We start from the raw sequence: 18,168 nt of genomic DNA, 5'->3' as shown, positions 1-18,168 counted from the left end.
TTGAATTCATTAGCAGCAACGGTTACATACTTTGTGTGAAATTTCAACGGCATGGTTCAGAAAGGTGGTTATAAAATTTTAAATATTATTTCCCTCTCTCGCACACACCTCATTGGCAGAAATAAATAGTTAAAAAGAGACCTGTTAATGAAGTCATTATCTGCTTATCATACACCTTTTTTTCCTGAAGAATTCTGTTTGAAGTCAAATAGTTTTAACTTTTCAGACTACTATGTTAATAATATTTTATAACCTGCAATGCGAAATCTGCGAAGGTGTTCCACTGTCAACTAACAATAGTATCCTGCCCTCAGGGTAGTTTGAGTTAATAAGGCTTCACTCTCCCCCCTATATGATGTAATGCATTTACATTTATTACTGTGCCTGAGAGATTTTGCGGGTGTATGAAAAATCATAGTAATGACTCAGCAAGTGACATGATGTCATACTGGTAGTAAGTGGCAAAGCTGTTCATGTAAGAAGCCTCCAGCCATAGTCACTGGGAACCAGCTGCTTTCCAGATCCTTAGCAGTTTTCTGTTGGTGCAGTTGCTTAAAGCTTACCACCACATATCTTGACCTCCCTTGTCAAAGAATGCTTTCCTGTATTACCTTACCTTGAACTCAATTGACAGCCTGTGGTATGTGTAGAATGGCAGAAACATCATCATCAACACTGCACACAGAGTATCAAGTGAAAATTCTTAACCGGTTAGCATTTTACCAAGGCACGAGAACCACTTGCTGCATTTATTTCCATTTTATTTGACCCTCTCATCTCCCCAGTTTTAAATGGTCTCCTTGCTTGAAACGGTGAGCTCAAATGCTTCATTACCACTTAATCTGTACCTTCAATGCATGAGCCCAGGTCCACTATCTTTCTATCCAGAAAATCATCCTATCCCACCATAAGTTTGTATTTGAAAGGTTTAAGTTGTTGAGCTGCCTCACCACCTGAGAGAGGGATATCATCCATTTGAGCTCCCATTGAAGTATTTTGTGTTCTGGGTGCCATTTTGGGAAGGCTTGGGTCTGCTTTGATGTGAGAGGCCTCTCCTTTATCCATTCATTCGAATACGTCTGTGAGGCAAGAATCTTTGTTTCTGTTTTTAGCCCTGCATGCCTCATCATTCAGGGCTACAAGTTTTTAATTAAGTGCGTGAAATCCTCTGACAAGGGCCAGTCAGAGGAGCTCTTACATTGAGCTCGAAGATCTTTCCCCCTCACCTCTCTAATTCTAATGTGCATGTGTGCTCCCTCTCAAGAGTGTTAAAGGGAGGATGAGGCATGAGGAACAGGAGAAGAGGCTGAGAGACACCTCAAAACATTTTGGTGCCCAAGGCCGAAAAATCCAAATAATGCTCCATGGTGCTATCAAGTAATAATTCATGAACATGTGCCATCCTTTAATGGAGGTGTGGGAAACCTCAGGCCCAGGGTTGAATGCAGGCCCCTAGACTACATTATCTACCTCTTGAAACTCCCCCCAGACCATGCTCTGGCCTTGCCTTGTACCCCTGAGTGCTTTCGAGTAGCTGGAATGTGTCTCTGAGCTCTGACGATGCCTCTTGCTTGTCTGGACACAGGCTAGGAATGGGTGATGTGTGGAAACTACCCTATTGTACAAAAGGCAAAATGTACATCTATTGCTGTACTCATGTTTGCCTCTGGCCCTATTGACCTTTCGTATGTGGCCCTTAAGAGGTTGCCTGAAAGGGAATGTGGCTCTCAGGCAAAAAATGTTCCCCACCTGCTCTTTAATGAGACTGCACATTCAGTAACACACCTCTGTGCCTATTGGTAAGTCATCCCTACAGGAGGATGCACACCAGTGGTGTGAGGGGAGGGAGAGCACGAGGCCATATCCAGTTCAGGATCCCTTAAATGTAGTTAAGGGACCCCTTTGTTACATCTGCACCTGACCTAGGAAACCAAGTCAAGATTCAGTTAAGTGCCCAAAGTTAATGTCATTGGGACAGTTTCCCCCCTCAAATCCCTTCTGTAGAAATTAATGAGGCTTCAGAGTGCTTATCGTTGGCTGGATCATGTCCCCAAGATATTAACAAAGTACTTTTCCAGAATAGAGAACGGAGCCACACGACCAAGACAAATACCTGTGTCATCAATCTATCAAACAGATAGGTCAACATTTCTTTAAGCGAAGTTATTTCCTTAGAAATCTGCTTTCCAGAATAGTGCATGTGGGATATATTAACCACTGTGTCGGTTCAGCACAAATTCCTTAACAGAAATAAACTTGCTCAGTACCCCTAGGGTACTGATATAACTGTTTGGCTAGTCAGAGATTTGTATTTGGAAGGAGGGTAAATAGAATTTGCCCTGGATATGATAGAGAGGGGCGCAGGGCACTTCTTGTAAGACTAGATCACAAGTTAAGAGTTGTTTTGGGAGAGAACTCTGAAGGAGACATATTAAAAATAGTAATTGTGTTAGTAAAGGATTGGAATGTAATAAAATCCTAATTAACATTAGAAAAAATACTATGTCCATAGTACTGAATGGTACAGAAGAAGGATTGTTGCATCCATAAACTATTTTACTACAGTGCAATATTGTATAGACTGCGATGGAACAGGATATAGAAATACAGAATTTGGTATTGATTGCAGAATTCAGATTCCTGACAATCTCAGCTTTCATTTTATTCTTAAAGGAAGTGTGTAGCCAACAGGTTCACAAAGATATATCTAAAGTCAACTGAAATCTCAGAAATCAGAACTGAGATGTGACTAAATAAGATTTTCGGTGGTTGGCAAGAACAGAAATCCAGAGTTCTTGCAAGAATAATAATATGAAAATGAAAAAGATAGATTCCTAATTAGATTTGGTTTCCAACTTGTTATGCTCTTTTAACACTCTTTCAAAATAATTAGGACTAGTTTTCTGCTGCAGCTCACTTACTCTCTTTGTTCAGCTGGTTCTTTTGTTCTTGGGTTTTTCTATGCTGTAATTGATCGTCTCCATTTATTATTGAGCTCTTCCACTTCCACAACTAAGACAACAGGTAAAATATGCAAGTTATGCAGATTTGCTCTTTTTTTTGGGGGGGGGGGAGATTAATTTGCCTGTTTTTTCCAGGCTAAACAATTCAATTTTTCTTGGTTATTATAACTGCATCCTGGAATTTTAACATCTAGTGCACACACCCCAGAACAAATACTGAGTACATCTATGCATCTGCTAGCCAGGTGCATAATGCAGATGTCCTACTCGTTTCTTCCTTCCCATTCTACGTTGAGCAATTGAGCTCATACCTTTCACTTAGTTCTGCACCCATCAGTCTCCATTTAACCCAAGCTACCATACTTTTAGGGACGTGGGTGTCGCTGTGGGTTAAACCACAGAGCCTAGGGCTGGCCGATCAGAAGGTCGGCGGTTCGAATCCCCGTGATGGGGTGAGCTCCTGTTGCTTGGTCCCTGCTCCTGCCAACCTAGAAGTTTGAAAGCATGTCAAAGTGCAAGTAGATTAATAGGTACCGCTCCGGTGGGAACGTAAATGGCGTTTCCGTGCACTGCTCTGGTTCGCCAAAAGCGGCTTAGTCATGCTGGCAACATGACCCAGAAGCTGTACGCCGGCTCCCTCGGCCAGTAAATGAGGGCAACCCCAGAGTCACCTGCGACTGGACCTAACGGTCAAGGGTCCCTTTACCTTTCACTATACTTTTAAGACACAGCATTACATCTTTGATTAACTGATATCAAACACCCATGCAGAGATTTCCTTGGAAGTATTATGATGCATGTAACAATTGCATCCAGAAGGTCTATGTGCAACTACAGAGTTCTCAGTGCCTTCTCAAGGGAAAGAAATAATTCACATCTGTCGGCTTTTTGCAGTATGGAAGCGCTGCAGAGAGCTTGCTGGGGAGACCATGCATTAAAAGGGGACTCAAAAATAACTTAAACAAGGTTTATAATAACAAAAACAAAAACTCATTATACACTAAATACATCAACAACAAACCAGACCCAACCACCAACCCATCCCCCAGGGTAATGGGAGAGCTAGGTGCTGCTCCTTATATACGACACCCAATTGCTGACCAGCTTAATCAATACAACTCAGCGGCACCTGCTATGTTTCACAGCTGTAAAGCTGGGTCTCATTATTTTGCTCTGGCCCCTTAAAGACATACACATCGGGTGGAACAATTATGAACCTTTACATTTAAAGAAACCATTCAACAACATCAAGCAAACCACCACCAGTCTCTGACACCATAAGGAACAAGAGCTTAGCACATATGATCATATGGCAATTCTGCCTAACTGAAACACTGTGTATCTTTCCCTACCCACAGAACACTATGGGGAAGAATGCAGAAACACTGTGCAGAACTAAATTTCCCTCCCCACCTTGCACAAGTTTGTGTGTGCGTATACACACACACACACACTTTGAATGTACTCTATTGTTCCTGTCATGTCAAAACAATTTTTCTCTGGAGCTAATCAGATTCAAAAATTAACGCATCCTCAAATTCAGTTTGACATCAGAAGGTTTGGCACAAGCTTCTACTTAAAGTGTTCCTCAATTGTTATAAAAAGGCAACATATTCTATTTGACTACTTGTTATAATCTAATTAAACTTTTTTCTACAAAGTCTATGTTTGCACAGATAACTTGCTTTAATTCTTCTATCCTTCTTAAAACTACAGAACCATTGAGTACCTAAGCCACAAAATAAGAAATAATACAAATACGAAAACTTATTTCATGACTTCCAGCTTGCCATTCAATTAATTCAGTAGTCATGTGGCTTAGAAGCCTGTTAAAAAGGCAAATAAGTTCACAAAAGTCTGGTTCACACACCACATTAAACCACAGGACACTGGTGGATGCTACTGAAAATTTATCACCTGGCTCTTCCCCACTTTTCCAGGTCACCCACCTAATTCCTGGACACAAGAATTGCCCAACCACAGCACCTCCATCTCATAAGCAGTCTCAGTTTCATCTAGCCCAGTATTTTTCTACATTGGATTCTAAGGTCTCAGCCAGATCAAATCTGAGACCTACAGGACATATAGCATATTTGTACCTCTGAGTCATAATCCCTCCACATGAAAATTATGGAGAGGTATGAGGAAGGCATTGCCTAACACATGGGTGAGCTCAAACCACCAGCCCTTCAGTTAACAGCCATGTGAACTGGCCAACTGCCTCTTTGATAGAAGCAAACAGGGTGAAGGAATTGCAAACAGCAAGTTAAACTGCCTATATACCCAGAAGTTTCTTTTTACATTTTAAAGTGTATGCTTAAAATACTTTACACCTAAAACATGTAATTTGTAAGCTAAGAATGCAATGAACATGCTTGCAGATACATGCATCATTCTTCTCAGAACTGTGGCAGCCTGAGTGATTTATGCAGCCGAGGCTGCTGTCTGCATAGTGTGTGAAATTTTATTTAAGGCATTTTTATACTGCTGTTGACACATATTTATATCAGGGAGGTTTATAATACAATTTAAAATCGGGGGGGGGGGGGAGAGGAGAGAAATCAGGTATACAACAGAACAATTAAAACTAATAGACAATTGAACAGACAACCAAATAAAAGAGAAGAATGGAAAAACTTCATTCCCACAGTTTAAAAGCACAACTCACTAACATGCCTGAGAGAATTTTCTTTTAAATGTCTTATCTAAAAGATAATACAATGGGCGCCAGGGACACTTCCTTGAGGAGTGTGTTCCACAACCTGGGCACCACAGATGAAAAGACTCCTTTATTGACACCAGCTTGATCTCAGGTGGTTAGTGGCACTGTGAGAAAAATCTCAATGGAAGATCATTTGGACAAACTGATATGGGGAACGGTGGCCTGAACCAGTGTAGAACTCTCAAATGTGCCAAAATATGTTCCCAATGAGTCACCCAAGTTAAAAGTCCTGGCTGATTATTTTGAACTAAGTGCAGCTTCCAAACCAGCTTCAAGGTAAGCCTCATGCACTGCATGTCAAAACACATTACGGTAGTCTGAAAGGGATGTTACCCAAGCATGGGTAACTGGTGCCAGACTATCTCAGAAGACATGACAGCCTATACTGGTTAAACAAAAACACTCCACATTACAGAAGTCACCTTTGCCTCAAGTGAAAAGGCTGAATCAAGGAGTATGCACAAGCTGAGATCCTGGTCTCTCAGAGGGATTGAAAGCCCACTCAAATCAGATAGTTACCTGCTTTGGAGAGAGGGATTCTATCTATCCAACAGTGCTTCCACCTTATCAGGGTTGACCAAGAAAAAGAAGACTGATTTTTTTAATATACTTTAAAGGCATTATGCTCCTTAATTCCTGATCAATCAATTGATCTATATGTGCTTTGTTAAAGCTAATCTGTGTGTTTTTTAAAGCACAAAAAAATCCAAAGTTCAGGCCCAAATTATTTGAAAGCATTGAGTAGACAAAACAAACCAGGCTCCACAGTCAGGAGGGAGCAGCTCTGTGTTGGCACGCAAGGGTCGCAATGACCTAATCAGCCTTTAGCTCTTGTTTCTCTGATTCTGTGGTATTCTATCCTGCCATAATATTTACAAGTACAACAAATTTTAAAAAACTATGATTAGTTACTAAGGAGACAGGAATTGTTTAGCAAGAGTCAGCATCTAAATCATTCCCTCTCCTCTTATAGAAGAGCATATTTGTAAGATCCCACCGTTTTCCCAGCTCATTCTTACTAACAGTCTCTTTCTACAACAAGAAATGAATTTTATCTACCAAAATCACTGTGCAGGGAGGGACCATGGCCCAGTGACAGGGCACATGGATTGTGTGCAGATGCGCCTTAGTTCAGTTTCTGAATTATTATGTTTTTAAAAGGACATGGGTAGCAGAAAGAGCTCTGTCAGATACCCCGGAGAGCCACTCTCAGTCACCAAGACCGGGGATGAGGAACCTATGGCCTTCCATGTGTTGAAAGAGTCAACTCCCATCAGCCCCAGACAGCTTGGCTAATGGTAAGAAATTATGGGATTTGTGGTGCAGTAACATGTGGAAGGCTACAGGTTCCCAATTCTTGCAGCGGAGCGTCTTGGTTTAGCTCAGTATTGGAACAGCTTCATAGGTCTATGTTCAAACCAAGCCAGCAGGATCGGGAAACACGTTTTCTTCAGCTGCACTCCAAAAAACAGGAAACAGAAAGTAGAATAGATACTAGCATTTAAGATTCCTGCTCCATTTTATTATAGTAGGGGATAGCATAAAGCCACATATGTGCCAGTTAATTTTGTGATGGTCAAAAAGCAGGTGAAGTGTTAACATGTCCCTCAGCACTCACTAAAAGTCAAAGAAAGCATCTCCATAAAAATACCTAAATTACACAGCACCTAGCAGAGTCGAGTACTTTCACCATATAAATGTGTGTTAATTTCAGCAGTATTTGAAAGATAAATACAGCATTTAAAAAAACTCAGTTCCTCCAAAATAACCTATGAAATATCTACTTTGAAACAAGAAAGTGAGTAAGGGGAGAAAAAACATGTGGCGCAGGGCACTATAGACTACAAGTGATGTACAGCATGATTGACCACTTCCAAGGACAGAATGCATGGTTCCCTTAAACCTTCCTATGTTGGCACTGTACACGCAAGTCCTCTTTAAAAAAACAGTAGCCAGCTATTCATGGAGAGTAAGGAGCAGGCAGGAACGAATTCAGCATCTCTAAAAACTGGTTGGAATAAATGCTGTTTTGTCAAAGCTCTTTGGGTGCAGCAGCAGCAGCCGCTGGATCAGGGAGATCAACTCCATGCACAGCACCTGTTCACATGCTTGGTTCTTTATGTCTAGGGACAGGCACAAAGAAGCCATATGGTCCTTTCTTGGATTAGGGCACTTGGTTGTATCTTCAAGTTTATAAACAGACGGATTAGAACTTTCAAGCCCCCAAAGCTTGAAATGTCCAAAGCTTGCAATTGCTTCCTAAGGGTGAGATTCTGAAAATGGCACAGGCTATAATCAGAACATTTAAGCCAAGGAGACAGAATATGGCCGCCTTTTACTAGGTCACAGTAAAAACCCAATTCTTGAGTCTGCTATGTTTTAAGTATGTTTTTAAAATGGAAAGAGGCCATATTCCCACATTCCATTTAAAGGTGAAAATACAACAAACAAGCAAGCATTTGTCAAATATACGTAAGGAAAAGGGGATAGTGAAGAATAAACTGGACATTTTATTTAAAAAATATTTCATAGCCTTCTTCTCCCCACCCCCAGCCCATGACTAGAATTCAAAGCACTTTATGAAAAATTGCAGGGGTATTTTTTTTACACACACATACATACACATGTAACAGTGAAAGTCAAGCCAAAATGTACAACATGAACACATAATTCAAGTTATTTCCTCCAGAAACTCCTACTTTATTCTCTCCCTCAACATTAATGAAACACACTCTTCATTTCCTGTCCTAAAGCATTATGTAATATTTGCTGTTACCCAGCTTTGGACAGTAACCTTTGAGTTGTAAGCATTTAGATGAAAGTGCAAGTATATCAGCCGCTTATGGTATATACAAGGGCGATTTTTAGTGCATACCATACAGTATTCTCTGCTCGACTCGGAAATTAGGGATAACCAACACACCTTTACAGCCGTAGTGCAAGACCTTGATTTTATCTATAATTTTTCACACATTAGTAAAGGTAAAGGGACCCCTGACCATTAGGTCCAGTCATGGCCGACTCTGGGGTTGCGGCGCTCATCTCCCTTTATTGGCCGAGGAAGCCGACGTACAGCTTCCGGGCCAGCATGACTAAGCCGCTTCTGGCAAACCAGAGCAGCGCACGGAAACGCCGTTTACTCTCCTGCCAGAGCGGTACCTATTTATCTACTTGCACTTTGACGTGCTTTCGAACTGCTAGGTTCGCAGGAGCAGGGACCGAGCAATGGGAGCTCACCCCGTCGCGGGGATTCGAACCACCGACCTTCTGATCAGCAAGTCCTAGGCTCTGTGGTTTAACCCACAGCACCACCCGCGTCCCTTTCACACATTATCTGAGCCCAATTCTCCCCACCTCCCACCTTTTGCACTTTACTTCCCCCACCTTTGAAAGAAAACCAGTTTCCCCACCACTTCAATGGACAATTCCCTTCCCATTTTTTTGGTAGCAAGGACGGATTGTGCCCCCGTTGGTTAGAGTGTGGTGCTGATAACTACAAGGTTGCAGTTTGATCCCTGTATGGGGCAGCTGCATATCCCTGCATTGCCAGGGGCTGGACTAGATGGTCCTTAGGGTCCCTTCCAACTCTATAATTCTATGATTCTATTTGTAAAGAATTGTCTCTTTACAATGCTAAATTGGTTTCTATGCAAGAATACATAGGGTGATAGCCAAGATCCACTAAAATCAATAGGCTTAACTATTGTCAATGGGTCTACTCAGAGTGTAACTAACCCTGGCAGACTATGTGAAGAAGTGTCTTAGAAAAACAGAATTGGTCATAATATCATCAGAGGTGCTTCAGGTTTGTAGTTTCTACTTTTATTTTATAACATGATGCTGTGGTTCACCCTGATCTTTGATAGTTCAGCATGTTTTGTTTTGAATTTTGCATAATTGCATACAGTGACCCCAGCTCAGTGACAAAGCACATGCTTTAGATGCAGAATGTATCATGTTCAACCACTTACATCTCTAGTTAAAGGAAGCAAATGGGAAAGACCTCTCTGCCTGTCTGCAGAGGCTTGCAGGGAGCACAGGTGTGGGGAACCTTTGGTCCTCCAGATGTTGCTGAACAACAATTCCCATCAACACTGGCCACTGGCCATGTGCGCTGGGGATGGTGGGAGTTGTAGTTCAGAAGAGACAAAGGTCTCCCATACCTGAGTAGACAATACTGTACTCAACTAGATGAACAAGTAATCTAATCTGGTAAAAGGATGTTCCCCATGTTATGATAGTTACATAATTGAAATACATTCTTGTCAAATACTGTATTTTTCAAAATAATAATAATCAAATAATTGCTTCATATTTTCATGGTGTCACTCAACAAAATAATAATCAAATAATTGCTTCATATTTTCATGGTGTCACTCAACATTTTTTAGAAAGTCAGACTGAGAAAACCATAGGCTTGTGCTATTTTATGCGTCTGAATATCAGACTAATATTTTATAATATTTGAATAATTAAAGTATGCATCAGTAAACAACTAAAGGATTAAATCCTAAACTCAGTGTCTAGGGAGTAAATTCCACCAAACTTTGAGCAACTTACTTCTGAGTAAACATGGACAGACTTATACCGCAAAGGACTGAACTTCAAGTAATTCATAAATGAAGGCAGATGTGCTCTGCTACATGGATTAGGGACACAACAAAGTGGTTTTAAAGAGCTATTCATATAGCTTCAGACTCTTTCATTAACATGCAAGGGATTTAATCAGATAATTCCCAATAACCTTTCAATGAGATTTTGCAGCCCTTTTCTTGCAGTCCCCCCCCTTCACATATCACAGAACACAGAAGCAAATTAGGTTACATGCCCCTAAATTCTAAAACTCTTTCTCTATTTTCAGCCTCCCTGTATTATCTTTTCCAGTTATTAATCAAACTTTCAATTTAGTACAGCATACCCAGTGAAGAATCTTAATCAAATTTGAGTGAAAGGGCTGTAAAAGTGGGCTTAAAGGGGAAAATAGTGAGCACACACTCAACACACACCCCAGTTTCTCATCTGGCCTTCCCATCATCACTTGAAGAATTGTTTTCTAGTTACATCATCAGGAAATAAAACACAGAACAAAAAGAAGAAGAACGCTTGGTGTTCATACTTCTCTCAAAGGATTCCAGCTAAGCTCCCCCCCCCTTTTTTTTAAGAGAAGGAGCAGGAGGGAGAAACCTACGATCCAATTCCCCCAAACAGTTGTGTTGTGGAAAACCAAGATGAAAAGATTAAAATGCAACAACCAGTTTATTACTCCATCATCAGCAGAGAGAAGGAACTGCTCTGAACTTAACTCTCCTGAACATTCATTTTGGCCACAAACTGATTAGACAAATGAAATGTTTCACACAGTCCAAAGTGTTAGCTGGAGCCAGAACACATTAATAAGCTTTGAGCTCTGGCTATCATTGAAATACACTACAGACACAACGAGTCTGCACAACACAGAGTTCCTTATATGGTATTGCCATGACGTAATGCTCCATAGGCTTGGGGCATGCAGAGAGTCTCTCTCTCATTGTTTGGTGTAACTGCTGGAATGCTCACATCCCTGATGCCTAAGAGAATCAAAATCCCAGCATCGCGGAGCAATAGCTAACACAGGGACTCTGCAGTTCATTCACTGACGGTAAGAGGGAAGTTGTGGGATGAAGTTTCTTTTAGCAACCAATAGACATTTTGCTTCAAAGTTAACTTGGTTCACTTTAAGAAATCCACAGTGTGCATGATTTAATTTACATCACAGAGGTTTTTGAAGCATCAGCTACAGCAAACAACTACTAAACTGTTTTTTAATGCTCTCCCTTTTAGCATAGGAGGCTATTTCCAAACCAAAAGATGAGGCTTTAATACTGAGAAAGGGGGAACCTATGAATTACACTCCGATTCCAAGTGTGTGCTGGACAGAGTCATAACTATATTTAAAATTGTGGGAAAGGACCCAGCAACGTTGTAATGTTCTGGATAAAAAGTTTTAGCGATTATTATTATACATTCAAGTGGCACACTAACAGGCATGTGGAAACATGTATATAAAAGAGTTTATTGTACTTTTGAACAATTTTAGAAGATGTACTCAAGGAGATACTGCATTAGAATTTTTTTAAATGCAACTATTAATGCAAATGCTTCAGTTATATTCAGGAGTTGCATTTTGTTTGTTTGACTGCATATGTTCAGTTTAAAGAGGAAAGGGAGACTAGTTACGTTTAAGATCCTTTTCATACCTTTGTTTAAAGAAATAGTGCTGCTTAAGAAACGGAAGTTTTTCTTCCCTGAAAAGCACATTTCTGCAAGGTGCTAATTGGTCCAGGTTACCAGGCATTAAGGTCACTCAACATTTCTCTGTACAGGGCTGAACCCTAACAGAGTGATCTGTACCATGTCACCATTTTTCATATCAGCAATATTTATTCATGGCAAGATTAAACAGTGTAGTCAACTGAATTTAACATGTGAATGCAAATGATTTTTTTGGGGGGGGAGAGTTTGAAGGTACACATAAACTTGCACTATTCTGTAATGTGTATTCTGTATTCACCAGCTATATCTTTAAAAAATTGTATGTTGATTTGTGGAAATTAGAACTTTCTGTGTATTAATTTAAGGCTACTAAAACAATGCCTCTGAAGGACAATTGGAACCATGCAATATTAACTTTTTTTAAAGTACTAAATATTATGGAAATAAACAGTTAGCTTAGCAGTATTTGTTTTTGTTTTTCCAGAGGTGCTTGCAATGTATACAGCATGTGCACATCACCACATATATAAACTACCTGATGCTTGAGAACTTTGGATTTTGTTTTAAATACTGTACCAACGTAGAATCAGTAAGCACAATGTGGGGAAAGCATCTGATTCATAGAAACCTCCCCAAATGGCTAACATTCTAAAATTTGCCAAGGTGAACATTTCACTCACTACTAACTCACCTACATCTGGCAAATTAGCAATGTTTTCTAGGCTTTTAGAACAAAGCTGCTCAATTAAGGAAGAGAAAATCCTAGTTCTTTTGGTGCTTTCAGACCGGCTCAACAGCAGCTTGCTGAATTGATTCACAAAGCGAAAGACATCAACTCAAACAAACTTGGTTGTTTCTTTTAAGGGAGCAACTTATATTTAGGATAGGCTTCTTTCTACTTCTTTTTAGTTGCACCTGCAGAACAACCCCAGATGTTATAGTTCCCCAGGTCTTATATGGTTAACTGTTGCTTTATCAAATGCATCTGCCATTTCACTGCTTAGTAAACAGAAACATTTCACTTCATTGAGGAGAAAAGGCATACCTTGAGCCAAAGGGTGCCAAAAAGTACATTACAAGGCACCACAAGATAAAGTTCCAAAGCTAAATCAGTTATCTGAAAATGAACAAGTAACATAAAAGTTTATTTGGTAGAGCTTTTAAGCAGCAATGCAAAGGTTCTTCCAATCAGCTTTTGAAACCACCGGGAGGGAAATCATTAATTACTATTTAACATTCATCTTAAAAACACTGACAGAAGAACAAACTGATGAACTAAGCTGATGAACTAACTAATCAAAAGCATTTACACTTCTTGTATAATTATACGGATTAAAACTTACTTCAGACATAAAGTTAAATATGGCTCTCATTCACCTGACATAAAAGTTAGTTTTTAAGAATTTCACCCACTCTTCTAATTTCAAAACCACTAATCAATATTGCATTATTTTCAACACCCCCCCCCCCCCGTTTTTATTTTTACATGATCCTTGGTAACTAAGTGTGTAGGACATACTAAAGAAACCGGCAAAAACTAAAGCCTGATTGATTCCTGTGGGGAATTTAAGCACATGCTGAACTTCTTTGCAGATAAGACCTTAAACCTTTAATTTTCGTTTACCATGCCCATTCCACCATGTGTGTGGAAACCCAATTACATTTCTAATTGTAAGAAATGCATTGTATCTAACAGGGACATTCTAATATCTGGCCATCTGAATTTGCTTTGCAAATGCCAGTGGATTACTGATGATTGATGGGAGTCATGTTTATAGATTCAACAGTATGTTTATGGAACAAAGGGAAACTCTGTGGGCCTTGAATAGTAATGGTGTTGCTTTAGTGACATCACTGTGGACAATGTAACTTGTGGCCCATTACAACACTCCCTGTTCTCATCCTGTTCTCATCCTGAGGTAAAGTTCTTAATCTGAGGTACTACTTCTGGGTTAGCGGAGTCTGTAATCCAAAGTGTTTGTAACCCGAGCTACCACTTTATACTGTTCCAAGTACCCTAAATTCCATATAGACTTATTAACAGCACTATAACATTAACTGGTTTCATCCTCAAGATATATTTTCCCCAGAACATGCAATTTTCAAAATTAGTTAATATTAAACAATTAAAGTGTTCTGTGGTGACTGAACAGCCTCTTATGCAGATGTAATTTTATTAAAGTTGCTACTCCATCAATTGCAGCCATTCTAAGGTGTTTTTGCAAGAATCAACATAAAGTATGCCTTCATGTATTTATTTATTTTTCGTAACAGCCAGTTCTTCGCAAGCAGCTATCAGTTTAATGGAATCCGCTGGAATTCTAGTTTTTTAAATGTTAGAGGTTAGCATCCTTCAAAAATTAACTGGAATGGCAATTATTTAGCTCCTTTGACCATTAGAACCTTAAATGGAATGGAAGTGCTTGTACACATTACTTTTCCTTCCAGAAAAAGGTCAAAGGAGGTCACAGCTGATTTTTTGGAATATCAGAATAATAAAGAATAAATTAAAAGAAAAGCCTTCCAAGTAGAGAATGTAGCATAAAACCACATGGCTACCACAAAACGCCACACCACCTTCCTCTATGCCCTTTTAAAGCAATAAGGGAGAATGTGGGGATGCCCTCACCCTATCTTTCATGTCTCTGTGCCCATCTCTGCTACCCTGATGGAGGACAGCTAGTGTCTGCAGCAAGGAGCATGCTGTACCCATGAAGGCTCCTCACATGATTTAGAAACCAGCAGGATCAGGGTTCGTAATTATGCCGGGAGGCTACATTAGAGAAGCCTTCCTGCTGCAGACATTCAGACCTCCAACTCCTAGAGGATGACAGGACTGGTGATGGAGGGGGCGGAGCCAACATGCTTGTTTCCTCCTTCTCCCTCGCATCAATTGTGTGGAGAAATTGACCAGCCACATAGTACTACAGATCCCTAAACATCCACTGTCCTGCTCCATCCACAAACCACTCAGCTGAAAGGAGCAGAGGGGGCAGGAAACAGGTTAATGTAACAATAATATTGTGGGTGTAAACAAGCTTATTTATAATCTCACATCAGCTCTTAGAATTTCAGGTTTTAATCCTTCTCTATCCTAAGCGGTACTGATAAGAAAAAATATATAGAAAAAGGAATATAGTGTATTTACAACACCTCATTAAGCAAACCACATCCATTAATAATGTCAACTGCCACAAAGGGGCTGCCTTACAATGAAAATGGTAAAGATTATGTACTGTTTTGGGTTTTTTTTCCAAGTGTCTTTTTATCATCTGCTTCCCTTGATACCGATTGTTCACTCAAAATCCAAAGAAAATGCTATTTACACTTTCTAAGGTTGTCTTTTGTATTCTATGCCATAACTAGGGAACTGTTGTAGTCCCCCTTGATGAAATGTCATTTAAAATCCATTTCAGGGCCAATTAATGGATTTTGTACACCTATATTCCTTATGGTAATAATGAACAGAATGCAGTCATCAAAATTAGGTTCTTCTTTCCTCAGCAGGATTAAAGGCTTAGTTGAATGACTAATGTAGTACTGACTTCATAAGGGTAATGGCTAGAATGCACAATCATTGCTAACAGAGGCTCTACAGAACCCTATGTGGTAGAACTATTTTGCATTCTTTCATACAACTTTCTACATGTATTTCTCAGACTGCGATCTGAATAACCACTTTAAAAGGTACTAGAAAAAGCTCTGCTCTTGCGAGAAGCAAAGGATACTTCTTACCAGATGAAAGGGAGATATCATGGCTGCCACATGTCCCATCACAAATACTATGACATTTGAAGGGGAGTTAAGCATTTGCCTGTGGCATGTTTGCCACTTGTGAGTAGTCAGAATCCCATTCCACACTGGTAGCATTGGAATCCAGGAACACTGTAGCTCAGATGAATTATATGTAAGCTTGACCCACAAGATCTCAACCACACAGCAGTGGCAAACCACCACTTGATTTAAAACCTAACCTAAGCATTTCTTTACACTGCAGTCATGGGGGAACTCATCACCCAATGTTAAATAAAAACACCAAACACATCCCATCTTTATATCCTGTCCTCTTCACCATTCTTCACGTCTCCAAATCAATATTTCTTAGCACAGCACAAGTTCAACCATGTATGAGTTATAGCATCCCCCTTCCACTCCCATTCCTCAACAGTACTGCTCAACAATACAAGAGACAACTCCACACTCCCAACTGCACCCAGCCAACAATGAGCTTCTCCTTGTTAAGGAAAAGCAAGTTTAATAACTACTAGAGACTGAAATGTTTCTAAAGTGCTGCAGTCAAACCTAGAAAACTAAGGCACCACAAACACACATACAAACAGCGCCTAAGAATTACTGATTGATAAGCAGCTATTTAAGTAGCAAAACCAAATAGATTTAATTGCAATGCTGTCATTCCTGACCTCTTCCAGCTGTTGAAATATTCTTGCAAGTTATCCAGCTCTAAAAAAATTTAATTATGCAAGGGAACTGCATCTCTTTCTAACGTAAGATTAACCTTGGCCATCTTTTTTCACTGTGATTCCCATGGATTGTATATGTAGTACTGCATGTTATACTTCAGGCTTACCTAAGAAGATTTTTGAGATTTGTATCAAACTGTCTGTATTTAGTGCTACAAGCTTTCTTTCGGTAGGGATTCTGATTGTAAGACTGTCTCGGGTTTTCACATTCAAATTTAAGCTGCATAACTAACTTGTGAGAGGTGTTACAACTCCTGAAGGGAGCTGGGTTCTTGTTAGCATTTCACACAATATTATCAGCATACATCCAGAATCTCTTGCAGCCTGCAGCCTTCTGGGACCTAATGAAATCTCTAGCTTTCACACAGCAGATGCCAAGAATTTGATACAGAAGAACCAACAGTCCATTTCTAGGAATAACCTATCACATTAACACTACCAAGCTTTATTGCACTCAGCAGTGCATGGTGGAGAGATAGACTGTACTCCATCACAGTCAACAGCAGAGAGCACTTCCTCTTCTCACACTAATTTAGTGCACGAACACCTGAAATTAAGTCTGCTGGCAGATGTGCAAGCTGAGGCACAGAGACAGTACATGCATCTTCCCACAGAAGAAAATGCTTGGGCTCAGCTTCATGTGTTCTAAATAAGCATGCAACTTGCTTGTGCTTCTTCTTTGGGCTCATATTTTAAAATATGCCTAGACACCCCAACTTTTACACGGGAAGACACCCGAGGACACCAAAACCTGCATATATATATATATATATATACACACACACACACACACACACATATACACATACGATTACACCTTTTTAATGCCCTCCCCATCACACCCTTCACATGTCACCAGCATTCTTCCATACTTTTGTCACAACTTTGGCTCCCCCTTGATGCAGGTTATGTTTTACAGATAAGCCCTGTACAGATAAGCTTGTTTAGAATGGCTGAACCCACTCTAGGGATTACCATATTTACCGAAGCTGCTACGTCAGACCATTCTATTGCCGTAATTCATCCAAGCACTGGAATGCTGCTGCTCTCCTTCAACTTCCTACCAGCCGACAGGAAATTTAGGTACAAATGTGGACCAATCACAATCCAGCTCCCAGGGGGAGGGAAAATTCAGCTGAATGTTAATGTAATAAATAATATGAACCCAGTGCAATAGGAAACGAGAGGCGTATAAAGAAGCAAAGTAAATTAAGCATGGGCAGTGTGCGAATAAGGGAAGTTATAATATAGGAAAGAAAGCAGGGAGCAAGAAAGACATGTTCATGGTTGACGACAGAAAATAAGAGGCGGGATAGCTAAACATGGCATTTCAGAAGGAAAGGCATCATGAGATGGGGCAGAATGGCTGAAAGAGGGAGGAAAGAGGAAGTAGTATTAGTAGTAGAAAGAATCAGAGTTGGAATCATAGAGTTAGAAGGAACCCACGAGTGTCCTCTAGCCCAATCCTCTGCATTGCAGGAATCTTTTTGCCCAACGTGGGGCTCAAACCCATGACCCTGAGATGAAGAGTTTCATGCTCTACCAACAAAGCTATCAAGCGGTGGAGCAGCTCCTACTTTCCCAGTGCCAACTCAGTGTCTAGACCTGCATCACATGCCCTTTAGGCTGAGAGCCAAGGTGGTCATACCAGACTTAACTTTTGCATTCAGTCTATAGGGGGGGGGAATAGTCTCAGAGTACGCCCAGTTCCTGGAAATGTTCTGGGAAAATGACATTTATGACCAGTCAA

At 40.2% G+C, this 18,168-nt stretch overlaps 1 protein-coding gene across 2 annotated transcripts in view; it reads left to right on the top strand.

The window, feature by feature from the left end:
• FILIP1L (filamin A interacting protein 1 like) overlaps positions 1-18,168 on the top strand; it is a 155,932-nt gene that overhangs the window by 112,104 nt on the left and 25,660 nt on the right. Inside the window, exon 1 of one of the 2 annotated variants that reach the window (XM_083736148.1) lies at positions 11,175-11,323. The exons of the other annotated variant lie outside the window; for it this stretch is intronic. The gene's annotated coding sequence lies outside the window, so the exon portion shown is untranslated. Of the gene's footprint in view, positions 1-11,174; positions 11,324-18,168 lie in introns of those variants that run through there. 2 annotated transcript variants of the gene reach the window in all.

Source organism: Podarcis gaigeae (assembly GCF_964106915.1).
Source record: "Podarcis gaigeae genome assembly, chromosome: 4".
Lineage (NCBI taxonomy): Eukaryota > Metazoa > Chordata > Lepidosauria > Squamata > Lacertidae > Podarcis > Podarcis gaigeae.
This window is presented reverse-complemented; position numbering and strand designations above follow the sequence as displayed.